The sequence below is a fragment of the Dipodomys spectabilis genome, unplaced genomic scaffold (assembly GCF_019054845.1).
Source record: "Dipodomys spectabilis isolate Male_0828 unplaced genomic scaffold, ASM1905484v1 ptg000264l, whole genome shotgun sequence".
NCBI lineage: Eukaryota > Metazoa > Chordata > Mammalia > Rodentia > Heteromyidae > Dipodomys > Dipodomys spectabilis.
The window spans coordinates 3,999,089-4,014,107 of NW_024870941.1; positions in this window are offsets into that span (position 1 = coordinate 3,999,089).

The window sequence follows — 15,019 nt, forward strand, 5'->3', positions numbered from 1 at the left end:
TCCACAAAAGGCAATCTATTGCATCCTGTAACTTATGCACCCTGAAACTCATGACTTCAAAATATACTTGCACGATGAATGGATGCCCCAGGCTGTACTTGCTCTTTCTTCCAGTGTCTTGGCTCTGAATCCCTGGTGATGATCCTGATTGCCAAGGGAATTTCAGAATCATCTGCTGATTTTCTAGATCCCCTGGACTGTCTCCTTCTAGGTTCAAATCCAGCAGAGAAGTGACCAGTTATAGAGCTCAATGGAAGCGAGACAGCTCATCTGATCCAACTGGCTCAGATCAGGAGATGACTGTTGAGTCATGTGTTGTGATGAGGGTAGGCATGCTTCAAGTGTTCCTTGCGCACTGGGTGTGAGCCTGTTCAGCTTGCAGTGTTAGAGCCTGCTCAGATCGCAGTGTGAGAGCAAGGACATAGACAACTCCACAACAACGCCTCCCCCACTCCACCCATTCCTTCCCAAGAGAATGGATGCTGGGAAAACAAACATTCACTAGAGATTCAACTTTACCCAGGTTAAATGTGAGAATAAATATTCTATTTGAATGAACCACAAGACATCATGTGAGGGAAAATGAGCCTTATTGACAGTTGGTGCAAGCACTATGGAAGGCAGTTTGGAGATTCCTCAAAAAAAAAAAAAAACATGAAAGGCTACAAGTAAGGACACAAGAGACACACTTGCACACCCACACTCATTTCTGCACTATTCACCATATTCTGGAGACCCTGCAATGGATGAGTAGCTCAAGAAAACGTGATCTGTACATACCATGAAATTTTACTCATCCCTCGGGAAGAATAATATTATGGTATTTTTAGGGAAATTAATGGATCTGGAAAAATTATGTCAAGTCAGGCTCAATGAGACAAAAGGGGTATGTTTTCTCTTGTATGTGGAAGTTAGACTTAAATTATAACCACGTATGAAAACATATACAGAACCATATGCATATATACACACACACCTTGACTAAAGCATAGTATATGTAGGGAAGGATTGCAATGATTAACTTACAGTTTGACAAAATGAGTAGCAGGACGCTGAAATATGTTTTGCTGGCCCATGGAGCGGGGGGGATGGTTGGGCAGGGAGGTCAATGGGAGGGAGGCAAATGGAAGGAGGAAAGGTGGGGGAATACAGGCATAATATTTAATGCACTTATGTGAAAATGAAATCAGGTAGCCTCAGAGGATGGGTAGGGTTTGGACAGATGCTGGAGAATGACATTGATCAGTATGCATGGTTCTCATAAATTGGCATGTGGAGGTAAAACCCCTTTGTATAACTACTTCAACATTACAAAAATAAAGTTAAGAACTTCAAGTTGTAAGCCAGTCACCGGTGACCCGTGCCTTCAATCCTTAGCTTCTCAGGAGTCTAAAATCTGAGGCTAGCCTGGGAAGGAAAGTCTGTGAGACTCTTAATCTCCAATTAACTATCAAAAAGCCCGAAGTGGAGATGTGGCTCAAGTGATAGGGTGCTGGCCTTGAGCAAAAAAGCTCAGGGACAGTGCCCAGGCCCCAAAGTTCAAGTCCCAGGACCAGCATGCCAAAAACAAATTAGGTTGCAAAATGGTGATCTAGTCACTAGATTCTAATAGGTGGTGGCAGAACATCCTTGACTAATTGCATTTAACTAAGGTTTATTTGGAGAAGAAGGAGATCCATGAGAGGGATCAAGAACAGAGTAAAAAATGTTCTTTAAAAATAGAAGAACTGGGACTGGGAAGGTGGCTCAGTGGTAGAGTGCTTGCCTTGAAAAATAGAAGAGCTGAAGAGCTGAGAGACAGCGCCCAGACCCAGAGTTCAGGCCCCATGACTGACAAAACAAAATAAAATTAAAAATAAATAAATAAATAGATAAATAGATAGATAGAAGGTTCAGTTGGCAGGAGCTGTGCACTGGGCACTAGGGGTGGAGGGGAGAGCACTGCACCACTTATTTGAAGAATCTGAAAGCAGAAGTAGCAAGATTTGCTCTGTGGGAGACAGGAGGCAGGATCTGTAGTGATGGATGTGGAACATGAAGCCTTGCTTAGACCTGTGTTTCCCATCACCGCCGCCCTTTAAGTACAGTTTCATCAGACAATCTGTCAGGGAGAGTGCAGACAAAAGTCAATCACTGGGTGAGTGATTACACAGCTAAACTGCCCCTCTGATGTTTCCAATCCAATCTTTTTTTTTTTTTTTAAAGAACTGTAAATTCAACATGGAAGGCATCTAAATAGCAGATATTACACAGTGACTAAGAGGCAAATCTCTAGATTGAAGATTACCTGGCGAAAGTAAGGAGACACATGGGAAAAAGACCAGGTTGACAAGGAAATAAGGAGTTAGAATTTCCATCCTAATATGACCTAGAGAAAGAAAAGGGACAAAATGCAGATGGTAAGGAAGGAAAACCCCCAATCTCTGGTGACTCATACCTGTAATCCTAGATACTCGAGAGGCTGAGATTTGGGGATCACTGTTCAAAACCAGGCCAGGTAGAGGAGCCCAAGAGACTCTTATCTCTAATTAAACAGCAAAAAAGCTGAAGTGGATTTATGGCTCAAATGGTAGAGCATCAACCTTGAGAAATGAAGCCAAGCAATAGTATATGGCTGTGAGTTCCAGTAGTAGAGGAAGGAAGGAAGGAAGGAAGGAAGGAAAGAAGAAAGGAAGGAAGGAAGGAAGGAAGGAAGGAAGGAAGGAAGGAAGGAAGGAAGGAAGGAAGGAAGGAAGGAAGGAAGGAAGGAGGGAGGGGGAAAGAAGGAAGGAGGGAGGGTGAAGGAGGGAGGGAAAGAAGGGAAGGAGGGAGGGAGAGAGGAAAGGAAGGGAGAGAGAGATTGCATTTTGCAGTTACTATTGAATGACAAGCACCTTGGCTTTCTTTCCTGACCCACAGTGACCTTAGAAAGAAACACCATAGAAGTAAATTCCCACTGATCTTTCTTCTTCCATCTCTGAACAAACCTGACAAATGACTCTACTTTAAAGTCATCTTCAGGGAACATTTCCATGTTCTTGCTCAAGCACACCAATGCATCTCTTTTAATGTTTAAATGAGGACTCTACCTTGTTGTTATTTTATGCTATTTTCCCTTAGGATCTCCTCCTTTTCACGTAAGTAGACCTAAAACCTGGACTTTGGCTCTAATAGAGAACCCAGATGAGTGTTCTTTAAAGATAGAAGCTATGGTTTGAATATTTCTCTCCAAAGTTCATTATTCTAGAAGCTTAATACATAAAATTTATCTACCAATAATCTCTGGAGATGTGACCTTTGGGAAGTAATTAGCTCTAGATGAGGCCATGAGGGTGGGACCGACCCTCCCCCCCCAAGGCACCCTCCCCCCATCATGACATTAGTGGCTTTACAAAAAGAGGAAGAGAGAGGCCTCAGGAAGCATTCTTACTCTGTCCCACCATGTGATACACAGCACCTGACCATGTTGGGATCTAGCCCTCACCAGGTGCAAAGTAGACAAGGCACCTTTGGACTCCTCAGCCTCCAAAACTGTGATCCCAATAAACCTCCATTTAAAAAATATATAAATTATCCAATCTCTGGTATTTTGTGGTAGTGGCTGAAAACCAACCACAAGAACAGATAATTCTCATTTGAATTGTGACAGCAACTTTCTTCTAGCCTAGCCCGAGCACTGTGAAATTTCCTGTTTTCACAGTGTGCAAAGCATCAGGATGTGCTACCATTTCACCAACGGTGACGGCGGACCTCTGGGTCAACCTCTGAACTGTGTTTCCACATGGTGTCGTAGATGTGTGGCTGGTAGGCTATTCTCACCTATGCCACCTCATCTGTTATCCTCTATGCTATGGAGGTAAAGTTGCACATCCTCCAGGGAGTAACTGGGGATTGAATATGAAAATTCTTTGTACATTTTGCACTGCTGTTACTAGGAAGCTGTTGCCTTAACACGAATGAAATGATGGAGATCTGACTGGCTTCACCTTGTCCTATCAGATCCCGTGCTGATAGGACACTGACAATCCTGGGATCTGCCCTTGCCAGCCACCAGCGTGTGGCCCTCGGTGTCTGATGTTCAGTACTAGACAGAAGCACTTCAGAGTGGTGTCCAAGGGGGTCATTATCTGTTACAGAGGGTTTAATTGGACATTACCCATGCTTTTCTCCACTCCCTTCAGTCCAGGACTTCACGCAACCTGTTTTCTGAGCCTTCAATGTCTTTCCCTTCTACAAGTAACTGTGAAAGTCTTGGTATTCCACCTGCCTTTCAGAAAACTCCACAGCCCCTTCCTACCTCCACCCACCTACCCAGAAATCTCCAGCTCTTCCCACATCAAAGCATGCTTCTTGGGCTTTTCCATGATATTGACTATGACTTATCTCTACATTGCCTATGATCTAAGATTTCAGAATTTTTATTTTTTACATTAATATTTCAAAGACAGGGATTGTTTTGGTTCATTCTTGTTCTCTGCATATATACGTATTATATATATATATATAGAGAGAGAGAGAGAGAGAGAGAGGAGAAGAAAAGAGAGGAGGAGAAAGGAAAGGGGAGGAGAGGAAAGAATGGAGAGGAAGAGAGGACAGGAAGGGAAGGGAAGGAAGGGGAAGGGAAAGGAGGATGGAAGAGAGAAGGGAAAGAGGGAGAATGGAAGGGAGAGAAGGAAGGGGAGAAAGGGAAGAAGACGAGGAGGGGTGATAGGAGAAAGGGATGGAAAGAATAAAAGGAAAGGAGTGTGGAAAGAAGACAGAGTGGGAGGGAGGGAGGGAGGGAAAAAAGAAGAGAGGGAGGAAGAACAGAAGGAAGGAAGCTCAATCCAATGAGCACCTTTTGCTTGGTCATTCTGGATAGTCCTACAATGAAGAGAAGTGTCTTTTTACATCAAGTCATGAAGGAGTCTTTCATTTAGGCTGAGTCTAGACACAAAGCGACAGCTTATTCCAGTACAAATCTTGAACCAACCAACTGAGGTAAAACTTACAACCATTCCCCTCTCTCCAAACTAGTTCCCACAGTGCTGTGACCTGGTAAGTGCATCTTATACTTAGAGCCTACCGAGTAGATCAAATCCACTGCATCATTATTTTTTCCTATCCATTCTGTATTCCATCTAAAGCTCTGAAGACACCTCTAAGATTTTTTAAGACAACACAAAGCTGTAAGAGAAGTAGAGAATCAGACAGCTTTCCTGGATGTGTGGGTATTTGTGCACAGGTATCTGCTGGTACCTGTGTACCTGTGTGTGCACATGTGTGTATGTGACATTGAATGCATGCTAGACACATTGGTATTCCCTTCATTGCAAAGTTCCTATGTTCACCAGCTCATATAAGGTATAGCTTATATTCCCTAAAGGCTTTTATTTGGCAAAGGCCACCTGACATGGTTAAAGCAGGATTCAACCCCAAACTTGCTGGGTTCAGAAGTCATACTCTCCATTAGACAACGTTGACCCTCCAGACATCAAAATGACTCTTTTCTCTCTCAGGTCTCATTTGGTGCAGAATATTCCTTTCCCCTCCCTTTTCTTTGCTCCACAATTCTATTTAGCCAAAGTCAGAGTCCTGAAAATATCATCATCTTGGTCTGGAGAGCTTCATTAGGAATGCAGCTGCCAAAGCCATCTTGTTAGAAAATTACAGGTTCTGGCAAGAGGATGCCCAATATATCATTTTCATATCAAACCCACTGAAAGCTTTGCGTGTTAACAGTTCAAAGGAAACCTCACATAATGTCAGCGAGGAGTCCCTCTCATGAAAGGACACCTCCTTCCACCTCTGCAACTCCCAAGTATTTTTTAAGCATTTGGTTATTTCATGAAGTGCACTTCTATATTCTCCAGTGAGTTTTAAGAAACAAAGAACCCAATGCAGAAGAAAAAATGCCTGGAGGTGATTCCAGCAACAGAATCCCCAGGTGGAGAACACTTCAAATCTATAAGGAATTCCTCTGTGTGGGTACAGCCTGCCCTCCATCCCTCCCCTTCTTTCCTTCTATTTCGTTTCTATATTTACCTCAAAGTGCATGCTTAATTTTCAATGGAGGATCTCTCCTCCTCCCTTCCCATCATCCCTCTGCAGAGGGGGCCCCTTTTCACAGACTTCTAAATGATCTGAGCACATGAGCCTGGCCCTCACATGCTCTAAAATCAAACGTGGGTGTGCGGATTTTCTCAAACTCACACATTCAGCATTCACCCGCCACATCTAGGCCATATACTCTCCATCTCCTCATCCCCAGCACCCAGACAATATTAACAGCTGATGTCTATCTACTATGTCCCATGGACTATGATGATTTTATTCAAAAATCTTATGATACCTTTTTCTTTAAGTCGTTGCTTTATTTGAATTGCCTGTAGGAAAACTTTAAAAATATATCCTTACTACCTTTCAGTAATAAATACACCTCTGGAGGTGTACTACCCCTTTTAAGACAGATTTTCCAGCCAGCCCACTTCACATCTCTCTACAGGAGTGTATTGTCACTTCTAATAAAAGCCTCTTTCTTTTCACCATAAAAATATTTTTCTGTGTTGTGCTGTCTTTTGACTGCTCCCTCCTCCTTTTTCCCCACCGATGGTTCAGGGCTCTCATTTTAGACACTGAACCTAAAGAACTGAGGTCATTCCAAAGCCATCGCCCTCACAGACCACTCAGAGTGTTTGGTATTCCTTGTTTTTGGAAGCCATTGGCTAGTCTGTCTCACCACAGAGTTGTGTTCTTTTTTCATGGCTCACAACAAATCGCCCAAAGTTCCATGTTCTAAACAAATGGACAAATCAATGAAATTGTTTAGAATTATTTTAGAATTTTTTAGCAACATTTTTAGAAGTCTTATTTTATAGTGATACAGATCAGAAGTGCATTACGGCTGAGATAGGTTCTCTGCTCACAGTATCACTAGGATAATTTTTTTTTTTAATGTCACCTGGCTACGTTCTTGTATGGAGTTCAGTGAGAGCAAAAAGTCTCTTACAGACCCCTTCTTCCAATTGGCTTACTTGGGGCTGGGAAGGTGGCTCAGTGGTAGAGCGCTTGCCTGGCATGCATGAGGCCCTGGGTTTGATTCTTCAGCACCACATAAGCAGAAAAAGATGGAAGTAGTGCTGTGGTTCAAGTGGAAGAGTGCTAGCTTTGAGCTGAAGGGCTGAGGGACAGAGCCCAGGCCCAGAGTTCAAGTGCCACTACTGACAAAAATAAAATAGGGTTACTTGTGGTTTTGATCCCTTTAACACCTCGGTGAGGATGTCCACTGTCCCCAGGGCAGGGCCTCTTCCAGCTTGAAGCCAGAGCAGCCCAGAGGATTGTTCTTGTGCAGTGTCTGTGTTCTCCCTCTAAAACTAGCCAGAGAAAATGTTTTACTGATAGCATGAGATGTTACCAGAACCACATGGAAAATCTCTTCCCTTTTCAGAATTAACTTGGGGAGATAAAAAAGCCAAACTTGTGAACAAAATCCCCCAAGATTCCTCTCCCCATGAGGTGTTGTGTAAGAGTAAAGAAAACTTGGGAGTCCCCAGAGAATTCTGCAGAGTACTAAAATGTTCAGATGGTGTGTCTTTGTGTGTCTTTGTGTGTGTATGTGTGTGTGTGTGTGCGCGCGCGTGTGCGTGTATATGTCTTTCTCCCCATTGTTCAAATCTTAGGGTAAATGCCTTGCGTGAGAGAACACAATCCATGCAAGTTCCATGCTCCCATCATTTCTTCCCAATCCTCCATTTCCATATTATTAGGCAACTTCTGGGTTGGTCCCCTAATTTTGTTCTCATTGCTTCCTTCTTTGAGTCTTTGTGGAAAAATAATCACTGAGCCATGACTTCCAGTTCTATTGTACTTTTTGTCTGTGTAATTATATTTTCAATTTCTAAGAACTTGTCCTATTGTGTAGGTATTTTTAAGCTGAAAAAACTCTTCTTACACCAAGTATTCTAATTAACATGCATGAATTTTTACCCCACAGTGAACTCCTTTACGACAGTTTCACACATTAGTCTATATACATGTACGTACTTCCATTGCATTCATTCCCTCCTCCCCATTGTCATAGCTGGTCCCTATCCTCTTCTGAAATAGTTCTTCTATTTTCATGCCTTCTAAAGAATCTAGATTCTGCGCATGAGAAAATCTGTGATGTTTGTGTTTCTAAGTCTGATTTATTTCTTTCAAGATGGAGATATTCCGTTCCATTCATTTTCCTGCAAATATCGTAATATAGTTCTTCTTTATGGCTAATGCTCCAGTGTGCATATGTACCACATTTTCATTCTCCATTCACCCACCAATGGGCAACTAGGCTGATTCCATAACTTGTTACTAGATCATGGTAAACAAGTGTATACAGATGTTTCTATTGTATGTTGCCCTTGCTTTGGGGGTGTCTTTTTCCAGGAGTGCTATCGCTGGATCACAGGGTAATTCTAGTCTTAGGTTTTTGGGCTTTATTTTGAGGAACCTCCATACTAATGTCTAAATTTGGCTGCACTAATTTCCAATCCCTTTAATAGTGTGTAAAAATTCCTTTTCCTGCATACTGGCCCGCACTTGTTATCTGCTTTCTTGAGGATATCCACTCTGAAGTGGGAGAAATGGATCCCAGTTGAGTTGTCATTAGCATTTGTCTGACAGTCACACATGATGGTTTTTTTTTCATGTGGTTATTGCCTATTGAACTTCCATTCAGTTCATTTGCCATTTTATTAACTGAATTATTTGTTCTTTTGGTGTTTAATTTATATATTCTTGATATGAATCCTCTGTTGGGTGTGTAACTAGAGTTTATCCCATTCATTCACAATTGTTTCCTTTGCCATGCATATTTATTCTAAGTTGATCCAATTCCATGTGTCATCTCTGCAGGGATCCACACATGCAGATAGCTCAAAGAAACCAACCCAACACTATTTGAAAGGGGGGAAGGATAGGAAGGACTAGGCTATGAGTCACTGCCTTATAATTGGGTTCACTCACCCTTGGCCTTAATGGATCCACCAACCACTGAGTCCTCTAGCTCCTTATGCTTCTCATCCATCCCTGTCTGATCTTCCCCTTCTCTAGGCTTGTTTCTTGCCATTTTCTTCCACCTCATTACTGTGGTAGAGTGTCTCAAGGCTTCCTGACATGTGATTTTCCTTGTTTTTCTAGCGTGGCTCAATCTCAAACAATAGCCTCCCTTTCCACCAACACTCTGAGGCATGAAGAGCAACACCATGAGTTCGTTCTCCAGTGCTGGCCTGCCACATAAGCGTAGTCACTATCAACCCAAATTCTTGCCCGCATTGATGGTTTATAAGAACTCTGGGCTTATTCTGTAACAGGGTTGCCTGGCTTACCTTGTGGTATAGCTTTCAAACCTGTGACCACCCCCACTTGGAGGAGCCATGCGTGCAGCTGTGGGTTATGTCCTACTTTTGTCTGAATTGTGTTTCTGTTTCTCCATGCTTTTTAGCTGTCCTGCCACATTTCTTGACTCTCTTTCTCTTCTTTTCTTCTCCTTGGATCATAGCCTTCCTAGAGCATAGTATCTTTAGACCTGAGTCTTACAGACTCTTCTCATCCATGAAGTAGCACAGACAAAAATTTTCATCTTTCCTCTCATCCTAGAAGTCTGAAAATATCATAGGTCTCTTTTGAAATGTAAGTATATGAACCACAGGTACTGTGTCTTCTCAAATCTCTCCCATGAGAGGGTTTGTTGTGGGGGATTTTTTAGTTGTTGTTTCAAACTATCTTCTCCAAGTTGTTTCAATTTGCTTGTACTCCTAATCTTTTTTTGTTTTGTTTTGCTGGAGACTTATTTAATGCCAGGGAATTTTTGATAATTCCAGTGGACTCTGCTTCACATCACACATAGCCTTGTACCCTGAGTATGGATGAATGCGTTGTTACCCTGGCAGAGCACTTAAACAACATTTTTCTAATGCTAGTTATAAAAAATAATAAGGCATGAAAACTATTTGGTCATTCAGTAGAACTGGCATATTTTGATATGTAAGCAACATACTCCTGAGCAAGTCAGCTGACATGCCAAAGTCAGGCCTTTTCAGTCACTTAAACTTCCTTCCTGGTCATCAAAATTGATACCACAGCCTCTTAAAATGAAATGAATTATTAAAATCTTTATATCATGTAAACAGCCAAATGAAAAGTAAAAATATTGCAATAACTTACCCTTAGAAATCAGGTGCTAGTGGTTCATCTATATAATCCTAGCTCCTCAGGACCCTATCTCAACAGAAAAATCAAAGCATGCTAGAAAATGCCTATAATCTGAGCCAGGAAGCATAGAGGATTGAAGCCCAGTCCAATCTATATAAAAAAGCAAGACTCTGTCTCAAAAATAAACAGCGTAAGAAGGGCTCGATATGTGACTCAAATAGTAGAGCAATAACAACAATTATGAAGAAGCATTTATGAATATCTCCTACAATCCATGATATTGATATATTTATGTATGCTTTTCATAAAAGTCATGCTTTTCCTCATGAGGAAAGGTAGTCTAAAAATGATAATACTTTCAGGACAATGTCAATCACAAGGATAAATATTTGTTAGAAGCCCAAATATGCAGATTTAAATAATATATCACTGAGTCCTGCAAAATAGAAACTGAGCCCTTACTACTATCTTTATTTCTGGCAGATTAAACACATAGTATCTGACACAGTATTCATTTTCAGTATGCATTTTCCCCTTACCATCTTCCCTTACTGGACTCTACCCTAGAAGTTCTGGACGGTGATGTATGAGGTATGTTATAAGTGCCACCTATCCACATCCATGTTGTAACCTTGTGTTATAATTCCTTTTATTTCACTTTACATTTTATTTCATTCCACTTCGTTAAAGTATTTTGAGGAAATCACTGAAACTAGCTAATACGTGTGAACATTCATGTTTGTATTAGCCTCATGCATGCACTTCAGCATTGCCTGTATTTGCAGAAAATGAACCTTGAAGCTGAGTGGACTGAATGAAACCTTTAGTTGTTAATGTGACGGGGGGGGGGGGGGGGTGGGCAGCTGAGCTAGTCTTTGAAGGAGAATAGGATTCAAACATGAAGACACGTGGGTCAGTGGTTCTACTAAGGGTTGCAGCAGGTTGCAGGCTGCAGCAAAGGATCAGCGAAGTCAAGGGATAGGTGAACAGTAAAACATGGGCAGCTCCCATTACAGCCACGTTGTCACCATATCCAACACCAGGGCTTGGAACTATTTCTGTTACACATAAAGATAAATGCCCCCTACAACATCTGGTTCTGACTCCATTTAGTTAGTACTCACTTCTCCCTGCAGCAAAAAGATTAGATCCAAAGGCTAGACAAAATATAGTGAACATATGATCACAATATTTTCCTTTTAATGATTTAACAGTTTTGGTAGCACACAATTCAGATATTACTTGCTTGATCAAGTAAAAGTATATAAAAGCTCAAATTCAAGTAAAAATATATAAAGCTCAAATTTAACATGGCAGAGACAATATACAGAAATTTGTACTTTAGAGATGAATCTCATTATGAGCTACCAAAGAGCAGTTGACTATCACACGTAATCTATAGCTCTTTGTTGATAGTTCTTAGTATCTCATTAATTCTCAGTAGGTCTTCAAGCCAATTTACAAATCCACTATTGGTGGATTGGCACTTTTGTATATTTCACATGCTTGAATCATCCACCAGCAATGCCACAAGGAGAGTATTTTTTTCCAAATCACATGTAATGGTATCTTCAGAAATTCATTTACCACCTCATTCTTGAGGCAGTTTCGTATACACCATATAGCAGCCCTTCCCTTTCTTTGTTACTCATAATGCTAGATGATAACTTATTCAGTTCTCAAGCTCTATTCTACCCCTACTGTCTCTGACTATGTTCTGTGACATTTTGCCCATTCCAACTTCCAAGAAGAATAACCAAAGTAAGATTAGCTATGCAATAAATACATTGAGGCAAAACCCTAGGATGGAATAAAGAGAGGGAAAGGAATAGGAAGGGACAGTACATTTCAGAAGCTGATGTGACTGGTTCCTGTGGGGTGGCAGAGGGAAGGAAAAAATGAATGTCAAAGTGTGACTCTTAGTGAGATGGTGGTACTTCTAGCAGCGGAAGTCCATTACAGAGTCTCACATTTAGCGAGTGTTTAAAGTGTGTTCTGATGGGGGTCATCCAGCAATTGAGCTGTCAGCAGACCCCATCGCAGATACTTTGGAAGCAATCTGCTAGGGCCTGTATGTGCTTATCACACTGACTGAAAAAATGCATCTGTAATGAAAGTAGGATTACACTAAGAAATATTTGAAAAAGAACAATGACAATGACTAGCTCTACTTGTTGGAAAACTAACTGGATCACTAGAACTATTCCAACGGTTCCAATCTATAGGTGTGACTTCTTTATATCTACCTTTCTACCTTTATTAGTTTTCTTCTTTAATACATAAAGATGAGCATGTCGGTTTCCCTGCTTTCTATTCATCTGAATTAAATTCCATTTAGATAGAAAATATAGGAATTTTGTTGTTAAAATGACAACCCAGTTTAAAAGAATTGAACATCCAAAGTCAGAACCACACCCTTTTGGAATTTCATACTTCAAAAGGTAGCATATACAATCAGTTAGGAAAAGATGGATCACTTAATTATTAGTGTTGGGATAACCATATTTTCAAGGAAAATAAATACCGTGTCATACTATAAATAACAATACAGTTCAACAGGGTTTATAATCAATAGTAAAAGAAATATAGGAGATATTGGGTGTTAGTAAAACTTTCTAGGCAACTTACAACATACAAAATCATAAAGAAAAATAATGACCTGTCTGCCTACTGCATAAATATAGAAGGCTTCTGCATCTCAAAATGCCCCATAAACAAAATTAAAAGTCTAGTGATAGGCTAGGATAATCTTTCTGATGTATCTTGACAAAAAGAGACAGAGATAAATATTAATAAAATCCATAATATCCAGGCAATGTAACTTTCCATTTATAGCAGCAATTTGCACTGAAGAACTTAGAAATGATAAAATAAGCTGATGAAAATATAACCAATCTTCCTTCACTACTTAACAAATAAGAAATTGCTATCATTTTGACCGGTCATTTTCTTTAAGGATGGATTATATCAAACAACTGGATGACAATAAAGAGTAATAGGCACTTTCAGTCACTGTGATCAAAGTGCAAATTTAAAAAAGTTTCTTTGGTTGGAATGCTAATTAAAAGTAAATATGTGCATAGCCTTTTGTCCGTAGAGCAGACGCTGCTGCCTTTATCTAGGCTGTCACAGAAAAGCAGAGAATGCAAGAAATCTCCCTGAGATGCAGGAGATCTTGGCTGAATTAAGAATATAAGAACTGCAACTTCAAAGTCAGTTCTCATTAAGAAGCAATGATGCGAGAGAGGTAATCATCTTATTTATAAATGTAATCCTGAATCCTAATGGTAGGCTTAGGGAGAAAGAAAGAGGTTCAAGGGACCAGAAAAAGACAGTGGGTTGGAATAGAAGGTGACAGGTAAAACTAGAGAATGAGGGGACACCCAAACCACAGAGGGCCTTGCATGTCTTAAGAAGCCTGGATTCACAGCACCACGAGGAAGCAAGGCAGGTGATTTGATGGACATCTTTGTTCCGATGCTCACTTTGGTAGCAATGAAATGGACACAGTCAAAACTGACAAAAGCTGAGAGGGAAGCAATGAGAGTTGGTTCAGTCAAGCTCCATCATTGCTCCAAATGAAGGAGAGAAGACTTGTTTGGGCTTAAATGGGCTCACAGGTTTCAATCCATGGTTGGATGGCTCCATTACTTTTAGGCCATGACAAGGCAGAAGCCCCACCAGGGAGGGATGTGGCAGAGAAAACCTATTCCCTCATGGAAGCCAGGAAGCAGGGAAGATGCCAGCCGGGAGTCATGTTTTTCTTTCTTTCTTTCTTTCTTTCTTTCTTTCTTTCTTTCTTTCTTTCTTTCTTTCTTTCTTTCTTTCTTTCTTTCTTTCTTTCTTTCTTTCTTTCTTTCTTTCTTTCTTTCTTTCTTTCTTTCTTTCTTTCTTTTTTTTTTTTTTGTCAGTTGTGGGCCTTGAACTCTGGGCCTGGGTGCTGTCCCTGTGCTCTTCAGCTCAAGGCAAGCGCTCTACCGGGAGTCATGTTTTTCAAAGCATGGCTCCAGCTGTTCACTTCCTCCAAGGAGGTCCCACGAGGTCTGCCACCTGTAATAGTCTATCCATCGTGTGATGAAAACCACTTCCAAAGAACCATCTCAGCAGGTGAAGCTTCAGCAACCACTACCTCTCTGGTTCTGATTTTGTGCTTTTTATTTTCAGACTTTTGTTGATGTGAAAAATGACTAAGAAGAAGAATTGGAATCTGGAAGGATTTCGTTTCTCTCACAGTGTAGAGTGTGTATTCTGTGGTCAACTGGCTGCAGGGGACAGGCACAGCGTCATGGTGGAAGGGTCGGCAGGGCACAGTTTTTCTCATTATTGAGACCAGGAAGCACACTTAGAGAGGTAAGGACCGGGGACAAGGTATACCTTCCAGAACACACTCCCCACTGGGTGACTTAGTTCCTCCAACATGGCTCCACCTTCTACTTTCCCCAAATGCCATCATGTTATGAACCCTTAAGGGGACTAACCCATGATGAGATTGGAGTCCTCACGAGCCACAACTTCCTAAGGGAAGTATTTGTGGACACTGCTGTGTTGGGAGCCAAGGCAACACATGAGCCTGCAGGGGGACAGATCATATCTGAGTCATAACAAAAGATCTCAGGGAGCAGTGCAGAGTGTAGTGAAAGAGGAAGTGGTTTACTCAATGTCACAAAAGCTACTAGCCACAGAGTTGTGAATAGCCCTAAGGCCTGCAGTAAAGAAAGATGTGTTGTTGTTGTTGCTGCTGTTGTTGTTGTTTTAACTCAAATAAATTACAGCTGTGAAGGAAGATAGAAAAGTGAACTTGATGAAAGCTGTTTAATCATGGAGGACAAAAGGGTCAATTTCATTAAAGTACAGTATATGTATGTATGAAATG